The following is a 15,446-nucleotide window of genomic DNA, read 5'->3' as shown; positions in this document are numbered from 1 at the left end:
GGCCAATTTTTTTGTTTCGTTTTGTTTTTGTAGAGATGGGAGTCTCACTATGTTGTCCATGCTGGTCTTGAACTCCTAGCCTCAATGGAGCCTCCCACCTTGGCCTTCCAAAGCCCTGGAATTATAGGCATGAGTTACTATGCCCAACCAACTCATAACTTCAATTGTGTCTTGTTCTGAGTAGTGTGATAAAATCTTATGTCATTGCTAAATGGTCTTAGGGTTGTTTAAAAGAAATAAAGAATAGAAATAAAATAATACAATACATTTAAAAAAAAAAACAAAATTTTACACCATCCCACCCAGGATGTGAATCAACCCTCTGTCCAGCAAACCTGCACTGTGTATGCTATTCACTCATTTTCACTTAGTAGCTGTCTCAGTTATCAGATTGACTGTCATGGTATCACAGTGCTTGTGTGCAAGTGGCTTTTATTTCACTCAATAGTAGCCCCAAAGTGTAAGAGTAATGGTGCTGGCTATTCAGATATGCCAAAGAGAAGCTGTCAAGTACTTCTTCTAAGTGAAGAGGTGCAAGTGCACAACTTAATAAGGAAAGAAAAAAACTCATATGTTGAGGTTGCTAAGATCTATAGTAAGAACAAATCTTTTATCTGTGAAACTGTGAAGAAGGAAAAAGAAATGAAATTCATGCTAGTTTTGCTGTCACACCTCAAATTGCAAGTTAGACTACAGCGAGTAACAACTTTCATTACAGCATGTTTGTTATAATTGTTCTATTTATTATTAGTTATTGTTAATCTCTTCCGGTGACTATTTTTTGTTTGTTTGTTTGTTTGTTTTTGAGACAGAGTGTCACTCTGTCACCTGGGCTGGAGTGCAGTGGCACAATCTCGCTCACTGCAACCTCCACCTCCTGGGTTCAGGTGATTCTCCTGCCTCAGTCTCCTGAGTAGCTGGGACTACAGATGCACACCACCACACCCGGCTAATTTTTTTTTCTTTTCTTTTCTTTTTTTTTCAGTAGAGACAGGGTTTTGCCATGTTGCACAGGCTGGTCTCAAACTCCTGACCTCAGGTGATCTGCCTGCCTTGGCCTCTCAAAGTGCTGGGATTACAGGCTCAAGCCACCATGCCCAGCCTAATTTTTTTTTTTTTTTTTTTTTTTTTAGTAGAGTCAAAGTCTTGCTGTGTTGCCCAGGCTGCTCTCAAAGTCCTGAGCTCAAGGGATCTTCTCTTCTCAGCCTCCCAGCGTGCTGGGATTACGGGCATGAGCCACCACACCTGACCTAGAGCCTAACTCCCTAAACTGAAGAATTAAAGGCACAATCTCTGCTTAGTGGGCCCAAATCAATTAATTTAGCCTGACCCAGTCTTATGTTCTTTCCACCATCATCCCATACCCTTTGTATCCATTCTCACACATGCTTTCCCATTTCTGTCCATATAAATTAGAAAACTCAAGTAGAGTAGTCCCCTCTTAGCCTAAGGAAATATGTTTCAAGAACCCCAGTGGAAGACTGAAACTGTGGATAGTACCGAACCCTACATATACTATGCTTTTTCCTATATACACATACCTATGGTAAAGTATAATTTATAAATTACACACTGGGCACAGTTGCTCATGCCTGTAACCCCAGCACTTTGGGAGGCTGAGGTGGGCAGATCACTTGAGGTCACAAGTTCGAGACCAGTCTGGCCAGTGTGGTAAAACCCCATCTGTACTAAAAATACAAAAATTAGCTGGGCATGGTGATGTGCACCTGTAGTCCCAGCTACTCAGGAGACTGAAGTGGGAGAATCGCTTGAACCCTGGAGGTGGAGGTTGCAGTGAGCCGAGATCGCACCATTGTATGCCAGCCTGGGTGACAGAGTGAGACTCCATCTCAAAAAACAAAACAACAACAACAACAACAACAAAAACAGCCAGGCATGATGGTGTGTTCCTGTAGTCCAAGCTACTCAGGAGGCTGAAGTAGGAGGACCATTTGAGCCTGGGAGGTTGAGGCTGCAGTGAGCTGTACTCTGGCTTGGCTGACAGAGTGAGACCCTGCCTGGAAAAAAAAAAAAAAAAAAAATACCACGGCTGAGTGCAGTGGCTCACGCCTGTAATCCCAGCAGTTTGGGAGGCCAAGGAGGGCAGATCATGAGGTCAAGTTCGAGACCAGCCTGGCCAACATGGTGAAACCCTGTCTTTACCAAGAATACAAAAATTAGCCAGATGTGGTGGCAGGCACCTGTAATCCCAGCTACTCGGGAGGCTGAGGAAGGAGAACTGCTTGAACTCGGGAGGTGGAGGTTGCAGTCAGCCAAGATCAAGCCACTGCACTCCAGCCTGGGTGACAGAGCAAGACTCTGTCTCGGGGGTATTAAAAAAAAAGGAAAGAAAAGAAAAGGCTCTAACATTTTAGTTGGTTGGCTCAAACACGGAAAACATGGACCGAAACCTGGCCCATGGTGAGCAAATTGGAAATGCCGTACCTGCCTTGGTTTAATGTAGGGAAAGGAATTCAGAAGCTTAGGGAGATTGGCATGCTAGAGTGAATTTGTCATTTAAGGCCTATTCAGCCACACTGGGAAGGTTCAAAAGACACACCTTTCACCAATACAGTGAAACATAACATCGTGAGGGGAGCACATCCTTGGAGAGCTCTGTTGTGATGGAGTCTCGCTCTGTTGCCCAGGCTGGAGGGCAGTGGCGTGATCTCCGCTCACGGCAAGCTCTGCCTCCCGGGTTCATGCCATTCTCCTGCCTCAGCCACAGGTGCCCGTCACCACGCCCGGCTAATTTTTTGTATTTTTTAGTAGAGATGGGGTTTCATCGTGTTAGCCAGGATGGTCTCTATCTCCTTGACCTCGTGATCTGCCTGCCTCGGCCTCCTAAAGTGCTGGGATTACAGGCGGGAGCCACTGCGCCCAGCCGGCCTGGCCTTTCAGTGGAAACTGAGCTCACAGAATCAGGAAGCCTAAATGCAAGGGGAGTCATTGGATCCCACCCCTGCCCAGAGTGGCAGGGGCCAAGTTTTGGCACTCAACCAACAAAGGAAAGGGGGGTGTGCTTGCCATGATGAACAGCAGAATCAAGGCAGCAATCAAAATGGTCTGACTCATGAAGACCTTTGGCATTGGCAAGTTTATCAGGGTGTTCCTAGAAGTGAAATATTTTCTTACTTGATCTGTATATGCAGAACATTTCTAGGTCAGATGAACAAAAGTTTAACATGAATCATAAAGATCGAGTCACAGCCCCTCAGTGAATTGCTGGACATCAGCCACTTTACTGATCCAGGACCACTTGAATGAAGGGGAGACCTGGTCCTGTTGAAGAAGAACCCAAATACTCCTAAAAATGTATCTTTGTGTATGTGTGTGCGTGTGTTTTGTTTTGTTTTTTTTGTTTGTTTGTTTTTTTGTTTTTTTTGTTTTTTTTTGAGACAGAGTCTCACTCTGTCACCCAGGCTGGAGTGCAGTGGCGCCATCTCGGCTCACTGCAAGCTCCGCCTCCCGGGTTCACGCCATTCTCCTGCCTCAGCCTCCCGAGTTGCTGGGACTACAGGCACCCGCCACCTCGCCCGGCTAGTTTTTTGCATTTTTTAGTAGAGACGGGGTTTCACCGTGTTAGCCTGGATGGTCTCGATCTCCTGACCTCGTGATCCACCCATCTCGGCCTCCCAAAGTGCTGGGATTACAGGCTTGAGCCACCGCACCCGGCCTTGTTTTTGTTTTTTGAGACACAGTCTCACTCTGTTGCCCAGGTTGGAGCACAGTAGCTGGGATTACAGGCGCCCGCCACCACACCGGCTAATTTTTGTATTCTTGGTAGAGACGGGGTTTCACCATGTTGGCCAAACTGGTCTCGAACTCTTGATCTCATGATCTGCCCACCTTGGCCTCCCAAACTGCTGAGGTTACATGGCTCGCTGCAGTCTCAAACTCCTGGGCTCAAATAATTCTCCTGCCTTCGCCTGCCTACTAGCTGGGACTACAGGCATGAACCCCTGTGCCTGGCTAATAAAAATGTATGCTATTAATCTTTTTCCCAGTCTTCCTGAAAGGGACTTATAGCCAGGGACCTGTAACCACAGTAGTTGTGCATTGGGAAGGAGGAAATAATCAGAACCTTTGGGTTTACTGGACACCAGCTCTGAGCTGATACCAATTCTGGGGTACCGAAAATGCCACTGTGGCCTACCAGTGGGAGTAGGGGCTTATGGAGGTCAGGTGATTAATGGAGTTTTGGCTCAAGTCTGCCTCACAGTGGGCCCAGTGGGTACCAACCCGTTCTGCAGTTATTTCTCCAGTTCCGGAACGTGTGATTGAAATAGGCATACCAAGAAGCTGGCAGAATCCCGATATTGTTTCCCTGACCTGTGGAGTGAGGCCTATTATGGGAGGAAAGGCCAAGTGGAAGCCACTAGAGCTGCCTTGAACTAGGAAAATAGTAAACCAAAAACATAACACCTTCCCAGAGGGATTGCAGAGATTAGTGCCACCATCAAGGACATGAAGGATGCAGGGGTGATGATTCCCACCACATTCCCATTCAATTTGCCCATTTGGCCTGTGCAGAAGACAGATGGATCTTGGAGAATGATGGTGGATTATCACAAGCTTAACCAGGTGGTGACTCCAATTGCAGCTGATGTATCACATGTGGTTTCATTGCTTAAGCAAATTAACACATCCCCTGGTTCCTGGTTTGCAGCTGTTAAACTGGCAAAGGCCTTTCCCTTGAATTCCTGTCCATGAGGCCCACAGAAACAGTTTGCTTTCAGCAGGCAGGGCCAGCAATACAGCTTCAGGTCCTACCTGGGGAGTATATGTCAACTCTCTAGCCCTATGTCAAAATTTACACAGAAAGACAAACATTGCACTTTCTCACTCATTTGTGGGATCTAAAAATCAAACAACTGACCTCATGGACATAGAGAGTAGAAGGGTGATCATCAGAAGCTTGAAAGGGTAGCTGGGGAGGGGGGAAGTAGGGATGGTTAATGGGTACGAAAACAGTAGTTAGAAAGAATTAATAAGACCCGCTATTTGATAGCACAACAGGGTAACTATAGTAAATAATAATTGTACATTTTAAAATAACTGAAAGTATAATTGGATTGTTTGTTACACAAAGGATAAATGTTCAAGGGGATGGAACCCCATTCTCCATATAATCATTATGCATTACATGCCTGTATCAAAACATTTCATGTACCCCATAAATATATATGCCTACTATGTACAACAAAAATTATTAAAAATAAAAATTAAATTTCCAAGGAATTGCCTTTCCCTTCCACAAGACATCACACTGGTCCATTACATTGAAGCCACCATGCTGATTGGACCCACGAAGCAAGGAGTATCAACTACTCTACACTTACTGACATGGTAAGACGCTTGCATGTCAGAGGGTGAAAAATAAATCCAACAAAAATTCAAGGGCCTTCTACCTCAGTGAAACTTCTAGAGATCCAGTGGTGTGGGGCATGTTGAGATATCCCTTCTCAGGTGAGGGAGAAGTTGTCACCTCTGCCCCCTCTTACAGGCAGAATACAGGCACAATGCCCAGTGGGTGTCTTTGGATTTTGGAGGCAACATATTCTTCATTTAGGTGTAATATTCGAATCTACTTACTGGGTGACCCAAAAAGCTGCCAAAGTGTTGAGTGGGACTCAGAACCGGACAAGGCTCTGCAATGGGTCCAGGCTGCTGCGCAAGCTGCTCCGCCCCTTGGGCCACATGATCCAGTAGAGCCAATGGTGCTTGAAAGGTCAGTGGCAGACAGGGGTGCTGTTTGGAGTCTTTAGCAGGTTCCTGTAAGTGAATTACAGCACAGATCCTTAGAATTTTGCAGCAGAGCCCTGCCATCCTTCAGCTTACTTTCCTTTTGAGACAGCTCTTGGCCTGCTACTGAGCCTTGGTAAAGCCTGAATGCTTGGCGGGACACGGTGGCTCACGCCCGTAATCTCAGCACTTTGGGGGGCTGAGGTGGGCGAATCACGAGGTCAGCCTGGCCAGCATGGTGAAACCCCATCTGTACTAAAAACACAAAAATTAGTTGGGCATGGTGGCATGTGCCTGTAATCCTAGCTACTTGAGAGACGGAGGCAGGAAAATCACTTGAACCCTGAGGGCAGAAGTTGCAGCGAGCTGAGATTGCACCATTGCACTCCAGCCCAGGCGACAGAGCGAGACTCCATCTCGGGGGAAAAAAAAAGACTGAATGCTCAACCATGGCCACCAAGTTACAATGCGACTTGAGCTGCCCATCAGAAACTGGGTGCTATCTGACCTCCAATGCCGTAAAGTTGGATGTGCACAGGAGCACTCCACCATCAAATGGGAGTGCTATATACGTGACTGAGTTCAAGCAGGCCCTGAAGGCACAAGTAAGTTAACGAAGGACTGGCCCAAATACCAACGGTTCCCCCCGCCCCGCCCTCCTACTACACTGCCTTCTCTCTCCTGTTCTGTACCTATGGCCTCTTAGGTTGGTCCCTACAATCAGCTGACAGAGGAAGATAAGACAGGCCTGGTTTACAGGTGGTTCTGCACAATACGTGTGTGCCACCTGAAAGTGGACAGCACTACAGCTTCTCTCTGAGACATCCCTTAAGGACAGCAGTGAAGGGAAATCTTCCCAGTGGGCAAAACTTCAGGCAGCATGCTGTGCTTGGAGGAAGAGATGGTCAGACATGCAATTATACACCAATTCCATGGGCTGTGGACAGTGGTTTGGCTGGATGCTCAGGAACTTGGAAGGAATATGATTGGAAAACTGGTAACATGGAAATTTGGAGAAGAGGTGTGTGAATAGACCTCGCAGAATGAACAAAAATCGTAAGATATTTGTCTCCCATGTGAATGCTCATCAAAGGGTGACCTTAGTAGAGGAGGACTTAAAAAATCAAGTGGATAAGATGACCTATTCTGTGGATACCGATCAGCCTCTTTCTCCAGCCATCCCTGTCATCAGCCGGTGGGCTCATGAACAGAGTGGCCATGGTGGCAGGGATGGAGGTTAATCATGGGCTTGAGAATATGGACTTCCACTCACCAATGCTGACCTGGCTATGGCTGCTGGCAAGTGCCCAATCTGTCAGCAGCAGAGACCAAGACTGAGTCCCTGATATTCCCCGGTGGGTAATCAGCCAGCTACCCAGTGGCAGTTGATTACACTGGACTGCTTCTATCATGGAAGGGACAGTGTTTTGTTCTTACTGTAATAGATTCTTAAATTTTTTTTAATTCTTATTTTTTATTTTTAGAGATGGGGTCTTGCTATGTTGCCCCAGCTGGAGTGCAGTGGCTATTTGCAGGCATGATCATTGCACACTACAGCTTTGAACTCCTGTTCTCAAGAAATCGTCCCACTTTGCCTCAGCCTCCCAAGCAGCTGGAACTACAGGTGCACTCCACTGTGTGGGCTTGTAATAAACTCTTACTCTGCATATTAATTTGCCTTCCCTGCACACAATGCTTCTACCAAAACTACCGTTTGTGGACTTATAGAATGCCTTATCCATTGTAATGGTATTGGTATTCCACACAGCATTGCTTCTCATCAGTGAACTCATGTCATAGCAAAAGGAATGCAGCAATGGGTTCAAGCTCGTGGAATTCACTGGTCTTTTCCCACCATTCTGAAGTAGCTGGTTTGATGAAACAGTGGAAGGGTCTTTTGAAGACTTAGTTACAGTACCAGGCAGGTGGCAATATCTCGCAGGGCTAGGGCAAGGTTCATCAGAAGGCTGTATATGCTCTGAATCAGCGTCCAATATACAGTGCTGTTTCTTTTGTTTTCTTTTTTCTTTTTCTTTTTCTTTCTTTCTTTCTTTTTTTTTTGAGATGGAGTTTTGCGCTTGTTGCCCAGGCTGGAATGCAATGGTGTTATCTCGGCTCACTGCAACGTCTGCCTCCCGGGTTCAAGCGATTCTCATGACTCAGCCTCCCAAGTAGCTGGGATCACAGGCACTTGCCAACACTGGCTAATTTATGTATTTTTTTAGTAGAGACGGGGTTTTGCCATGTTGGTCAGGCTGGTCTTGAGCTCCTGACCTCAGGTGATCCACCTGCCTCGGCCTCCCAAAGTGCCGGGATTACAGGCGTGAGCCACCGTGCCTGGTCACAGTGCTGTTTCTCTTACAACAGGAAATCACAGTCAGGAATCAAGGGTGGAAATGGGAGTGGCACCATTCGCCAATTTTTTTTTTAGACAGAGTCTTGCTCTGTTGCCCAGGCTGGAGTGCAGTGGCATGGCCCTATCTCCCTACAGCCTCGAAGTCGAGGGCTCAAGCAATCCTCCCACCTCAGCCTCTCAAGTAGCTAGGACTACAAGTGCTTGCTACCATGCCCAGCTAGTTTAACAACAACAACAACAAAATATATATATATATTTATTTATATGTATATATAGTTGTAGAAACAGTGTCTCCCTGTGCTGTTTGGGCTGGTCTCGAACTCCTGGCCTCAAGCAATCCTCCTGCCTTGGCCTCCCAAAGCACTGGGATTACAGGCATGAGCTACTGTGCCCAGCTGAACCACTATCACTCCTGGTGACCCAGTAGCAAAATTTTTGGTTCTTGTTCTCACAACTTTATGCTCTGCTGGTCTAGAGCTCTTAGTTCCAGAAGAAGGAATACTTCCATCTGGAGACACAACAATAACTGCCTTGAACTGGAAGTTAAGGCTACCACCCAGCCACTTTGGGCTCCTCAACACCCTGAATCAGTAAGAAAATAGGGGAATCCTCTAGTGGCTAGATAAATGGATTCTGACTACCAAGGGAAACTTGGACTACTGCTCCACAATGGAAGTAAGAAAGAGTATGTCTGCAATTCATGAGATCCTGTAGAGCACCTCTCAGTATGACCATGCCCTCTGATTAAGTGGAATGGAAAAATATACAACAATCCAATCCAGACAGGACTATATATGGCCCAGATCCTTCCGGAATGAAGGTTTGGATCACAACACCAAATAAAGAACCATGACCACCTGAGGTGTTTGCTGAAGGCAAAAGGAATACAGAATGGGGTAGTGGAGGAAGGTGGTTATAAATAAACACACAGCCATGATCACATGACTGGTTACAGAAATGAGGACTGTAATTGTTATATTTCCTCCTTATTTTATTATGAACACATTTGGGTAGCATATATCTTTGTTTTCTTTCCTCTCATTTTATCATGTAACATAAGATGTAATGACTTTATATCATAGGATTTAAGTATTGTTAATTTTGTATCTGTGGTAGTTCATATCTGTAATCCCAGCACTTTGAGAGGCTGAGATGGGAGGATCACTTGAACCTAGAAGATCGAGACCAGCCTGGGCAACACAGGGAGACCTTGTCTCTACAAAAATTAAAAAAAATAGTCAGGCATGGTGACACTTGCCTATAGTCCTAGCTACTTGGGAGGCTGCAAAGGGAGGATCTCTTGAGCCCAGGAGGTAGAGGTTGCAGTGAGCTATGATCGTGCCACTGCACTCCAGCCTGGGCAACAGAGTGAGACCTTCTCTCAAAAAACAACATCTGGGCATGGTGGTTCACACCTGTAATCCTAGAACTTCGGGAGGCCAAGGCAGGCGAATTGCTGGAGCCCAGGAGTTCAAGACCAGCCCGAGCAACGTGGCAAAACTTCATCTCTACTAAAACAAAACAGAAAAAACAAACAAACAAAAAACAGTAGCCAGGTGTAGTGGCACGCTCTTGCAGTCCCGACTACTCAGGAGGCTGAAGTGAGGGAATCGCTTGAGCCTGGGAAGATGAGAATGCCGTGAGCTGTCATTGTACCACTGCACTCCAGTCTGGGCAACAGAGCCAGACCTTGTCTCTATAGAAAACAAACAAGAAAACCAACAATAACAAGAAAAATTTTACAGCTGTTTTATGAAAATGTCATATATGCAAAGCAGCCCTCAAATGTCAAAGAAGCAGAGAAACCAAGGAATGAGGCAGAGGAACCAGTTTGTCAATGAAGGGTGATTTATGAGGGAACTTATATGCAGAAGTTTAGTCTTGAGCATCAGCAAGACAGGTAGATCTCAGCATGATTCCTCCCCAGACCCAAGGCTCACCTACCAAAGGGAAAGGGGCTATATGCTCTATAGAGACAATTTAAGGCAACTGATATAGTTTAGATTTTTATCCCCTTCAAATCTCATGTTGCAATATGAATCCCAGTGTTGGAGGTGGGGCCTGGTGGGAGGTGATTGGACCCTGGGGGCAGATCTCTTATGAATAGTTCAGCACTATCCCCTTGGTGATAAGTGAGTTCTCACCTGACTGCATGCGAGATCTTGTTGTTTGTAAGTGTATGGCACCCACCCCTTCCCTGTCTCTCCTGCTCCCACTTTCTTTATGTGACATGCCTGCTTCCCCTTCAGCTTCACCAGAAGCAGATTCTAGAGCCATGCTTGTACAGCCTGCAGCCTGCAGGTGGGAGAATCGCAATCTCGACTCACTGCAAGCTCCACCTCCCAAGGTTCAAGAGATTCTCCTGCCTCGGCTTCCCGAATAGCTGGGATTACAAGCACCTGCCGCCACGTCTGGTTAATTTTTTATTTTTATTTTTTGTATTTTTTAGTAGAGACGGGGTTTCACCATGTTGGCTAGGCTGGTCTCAAACTCCTGACCTCAGGTGATCCGCCAGTCTTGGCCTCCCACGGTGCTGGGATTGTAGGCATGAGCCACGGCGCCCAGCTGAAACCTCTTTTCTTTAAGAATTACTTAGCCTCAGGTATGCTTTATAGTAATGCAGGGATGGCCTAACACAGCAGCCCTCCAGAACAGGCAAGAATGCTATGTGCGTCATAGCCTGTGATTTGTGTGGTAACATCAAGGTTGCCTTGACCTAAAGGCAGGATTTATAGTGTGTACATGTTCTTACACCAAGGACAGTAAATAAAGTAGGAATCAGAAGGCATTCACAAGACTGGGGTTAGTAAGAAGTCAGTATGGCAGATCAGCATTCAAGATGGAGTCACTTTTGTCTCTGCAACATCACAGTATTTAAGTTTCAGAAGAATATCAAAGAAAAGAGTAAACATCACTTATTCCCATCCTTTTCTGGGAAAGAGTGTGCATTTTCGGTGGTACACGGGATAGATGTATCATATTAGGCAGAATTATGACCTTGTTATTGTTATTATTTGGAGACTAAGTATGGTTTCAGGAGATGACGATGAGTGTCAAGTTGACAAGGGGTAGACTTGTAATGGTTATTTTTATGTGTCGACTTGATTGGGACATAGGGTGCCTAGGTAAAACATTATTTCTGGGTGTGTCTGTGAGAGTGATTCTGAATGAGACTGGCATTTGAATCAGGGCTGAGTAAAGCAGATGACCTCCCCAGTGTGGGGGTCCTCATCCAGTCCATTGAGGGCCTGAATAGAACAACAGAAGCAGGGGAGGGAGAGTTTGCTCTGTCTGCCTGATTGGTTGAGCGGAGACATCAGTCTTCTGCCCTCTCCCGGGACTTACACCATCAGATCTCCAGTTCTCAGAGTTACACCACCAGCTTTCCCGGGTCTCCAGTTTGCAGAAGGAGAGTGTGGGATTTCTGAGCCTCCAAAATCGCATGAGTTAATTCCTTAAAATACATCATAGATGATAATACAGTGATAGAGATAGAGGTGGACAGACAGATAGACTGATCAATCATATTGGTCTATTTTTCTGGAGAACCCTGACTAATGCAGTGTGTGTTTTCAGAGTTCTATTGGTGGGGGGTGGCAATGGGGAGATGTTGGTCAAAGGGTATGAAGTTTCAATTATACAGAAGAATAAGTTTTCAAGACCTATAAGAGAACTGATTTTATTTTATTTTTAAATTTTATTTTATTGAGACAGTGTCTTGCTCTATCACCCAGGCTGGTGTGCACTGGGATGGTCTCAGCTCCTACAGCCTCGATCTTCTGGGCTCAAGTGATCCTCCTACCTCAGCCTCCCAAGTAGCTGGGACAACAGGTGCATGGCACCACACCTGGTTCATTTTTGTACTTTTTGTAGACACAGGGTCTCACTATGTTGCCCAGGCTGGTCTCAAACTCCTGGCTCAAGTGATCCTCCTGCCTTGGCCTCCCAAACTGTTGGGATTACAAGCGTAAGCCACTGCACCTGACCAACAGCGCTGATCTTAAATGTTCACACCACAAAAAAAAAATTATGTGGAGTGATGGATATGCTTGATTTAATTATTCCATAATGTGTACATATATCAAAACATCACATTGCATCCCACAGAGATATATTATAGTTATTATTTGTCAATTAATTAATTTATTTTATTTTATTTTTTTGAGACGGAGTCTCGCTCTGTCGCCCAGGCTGGAGTGCAGTGGCCGGATCTCAGCTCACTGCAAGCTCTGCCTCCCGGGTTTAGGCCATTCTCCTGCCTCAGCCTCCCGAGTAGCTGGGACTACAGGCGACCGCCACCTCGCCCAGCTAGTTTTTTGTACTTTTTAGTAGAGACGGGGTTTCACTGTGTTAGCCAGGATGGTCTCAATCTCCTGACCTCGTGATCTGCCCGTCTTGGCCTCCCAAAGTGCTGGGATTACAGGCTTGAGCTGCTGCGCCCGGCCAATTTTTTGTATTTTTAGTAAAGACGGAGTTTCACCATGTTGGCCAGGCTGATCTCGAACTCCTGACCTCAGGTGATCCACCCACCTCAGCCTCCCACAGTGCTAGAATTACAAGTGTGAGCCACCGTGCCTGGCCCCATTTTACCCTTTCTTTTTAACTCATTCCTGCCATGTAGTCTATGGATAAAGGAGAAGGCTTCAGACAAGGTGGTCTGGCCTTAGAAGGTGCTTACTGACAATTGCTACCTCACCTGTCATTAAACAATCCAACCAGGCAAATTCCGTTTTGAAAGACAAAGGCTCTTTTTTTTTTTTTTTTTTTTTAAGACAAAGTCTCGCTCAGTCGCCAGGCCGGAGTGCGGTAGCGCGATCTCAGCTCACTGTAACCTCTGGCTTCCTGGTTCAAGCGATTCTCCTGCCTCAGCCTCCCCAGTAGCTGGGATTACAAGCACATGCCACCACGCCCAGCTAATTTTTGTATTTTTAGTAGAGATGGGGTTTCACCATGTTAGCCAGGATAGTCTCGATCTCCTGACCTCATGATCTGCCCACCTCGTTCTCTCAAAGTGCTGGGATTACAGGCGTGAGCCACCACGTCTGGCGGACAAAGGCTCTTTTGTCAGAATAGCATGAAAAAAAGAAAAGTAATAGAAAGACAAAGGCTCTTACTAAATGTCAACACTTCACTCCAGAATGTTCTCTTAGCAGTGCCTACATAGCTTGAAACATAGTCCAGGCCTTCTTGAAAAAGAGTTACTTGGTCACAAAAGAAGTTTCCAAGGCTCTTTTCTAGAACTCAGTTTTATGATTGTTCTTGTTTTGTTTTGAGTCACCTTCTGCTTTGTGCCTAGGAGACAAGTATGACCTTCCTGTTTCTCCTACATTAAAAAAAACCCCAGACCTTCCCTGTTGGTCTGGAATCATCCACACCAACGCTTGGAACCCCTTCTGCCTGCAATCCCAACATTTTGGGAGGCCAAGGCCGAGGAATCTCTTGAGCTCAGGAAATTGAGGCTGCGATGAGCTGTGTTCACACCACTGCACTGCAGCGTGGGTGACAGAGCAAGACCCTGTCTCAAAAAAAAAAGAAAAGAAAAGAAAAAAAAGAAAGAAAGAAAAGAAAAAAGAAAAGAAACAATGACAATGCCACTTTGTTTACAGCACATGATAAAATCAAACTCTAAGCAGGATGGTAGCCATGGAAGTCAGAATCCGCTAAGGAGTGTAAGTAACAACTTGCCTGCCAGAAAAAATACAAAAAGAAACAAGAAACAAATGAAACTCCAGATTTTTTTTTTTTTCCTGCTCAAACCCACTTCTCTCACTGTCTTCTGCATCTCAATAAATGATGACCCCATCCTTCAAGTGACTCAGGCCAAAATCCTTGGCATCACCTTTAACATTTTCTTCATTCCTACCACACATCCAAACCACCATTGATGCTGCAGGCTCTTCCTTCAGATGGCAGCTGCCTACTTTCCAGGAAATGCACCACATCGGTCCAAACCACTAGTGTTTCTTGCTGAAATGATTAAGACTGGTTTCTTTCCTTCTAGCCATGCCTCTCTTCCATCTGTTCTTATCCCAGGATCAAAGTGATTCTTTGCAATGGAAAGCCAGTGTTTCTCCTCTGCCCCATGTTTCCTAATGGCTTTGTATCACACTCAGATCCTTAACACGGCTGCAAGGCCCTGTCTGGTCCAACCCCATCTCCTCTCTAGCTTTGCATCCTGCTACTGGATCACTATGCTGCAGCCACATGGGTCTCTGCATTGCTGCAGAACCCTCCAGCATGCTCACTCGGCAGGGCCTGTGCACGTGCTCATTGGAGGCTGGTGCCTCTTCTCCCAGTAATCTCTGTGCCTTCCTCATTTCCTTCAGGTCTCTGCTCAAATGCTGCTGCCCCAAAGGCCTTCCCTGACTGCTCTCTTCTATAGTAACACTCCTTTACATCTGCTCCATTTACCCAAATGTATTGTTTGGCTTTGGCACTTATTTTTAGCACCCAACATGCACTTCTTTTCCTATTCATTGGTGGTCTGTTTCCCTTACTAGAACGTAAGCTCCATGGGAACAGGAGCTTGGTTTGCAAGGCAGACAGACTCTAACATAGTCTCGTCTCCCATGATCCCCACTTCCTGCTGCTCAAGTCTTTACGTAATTTCCTCTCCTTCAGTGTGGGCGGGACCTGTGATTTGCATCTAACCAATAGCATGTGACAGAGTGATAGGCTATTTTTCCCATGACTGTGTTGCTTTGTAAGACTCAATCTTGGCCAGGCACAGTGGCTCCCGCCTGCAATCCCAGCCCTTTGGGATGCTGAGCGGGGAGGGTTGCTTGAGGCCTGGAGTACAAGACCAGCCTGGGCAACACAGTGACACCCTGTCTCTATAAAAAGTTTATTAAAGATTAGCTGGGCAGGCCAGGTGCAGTGGCTCACGCCTGTAATCCCAGCACTTTGGGAGGCCGAGGTGGGCAGATCACAAGGTCAGGAGCTCGAGACCAGCCTGGCCAATGTGATGAAACCCCGTCTCTACTAAAAATACAAAAATTAGCCGGGCATGGTGGTGGGTGTCTGTAATCCCAGCTACTCAGGAGGCTGAGGCAAGAGAATCACTAGAAACTAGAAGGCAGTGGTTGCAGTGAGCTGAGATCGCACCACTGCACTTCAGCCTGGGCAACAAGAGCAAAACTGTCTAAAAAAAAAAAAAAAAATTTAGTTAGGCATGGTGGTGCATGCCTTCAGTCCCAGGTACTCAGGAGGCTGAGGCAGGAGGATTGTTTGAGCCCAAAAATTCGAGGTTACAGAGAGTGATACAAAAATAATTCCATCTTTTTTTTTTTTTTTAAGTCTTGCTGTGTCACACAGGCTGTAGTGTGCACTCACTGCAACCTCCGCC

The sequence above is a fragment of the Chlorocebus sabaeus genome, chromosome 5 (genome assembly GCF_047675955.1).
Source record: "Chlorocebus sabaeus isolate Y175 chromosome 5, mChlSab1.0.hap1, whole genome shotgun sequence".
NCBI lineage: Eukaryota > Metazoa > Chordata > Mammalia > Primates > Cercopithecidae > Chlorocebus > Chlorocebus sabaeus.
Note: the sequence above shows the minus strand (reverse complement) of the source record.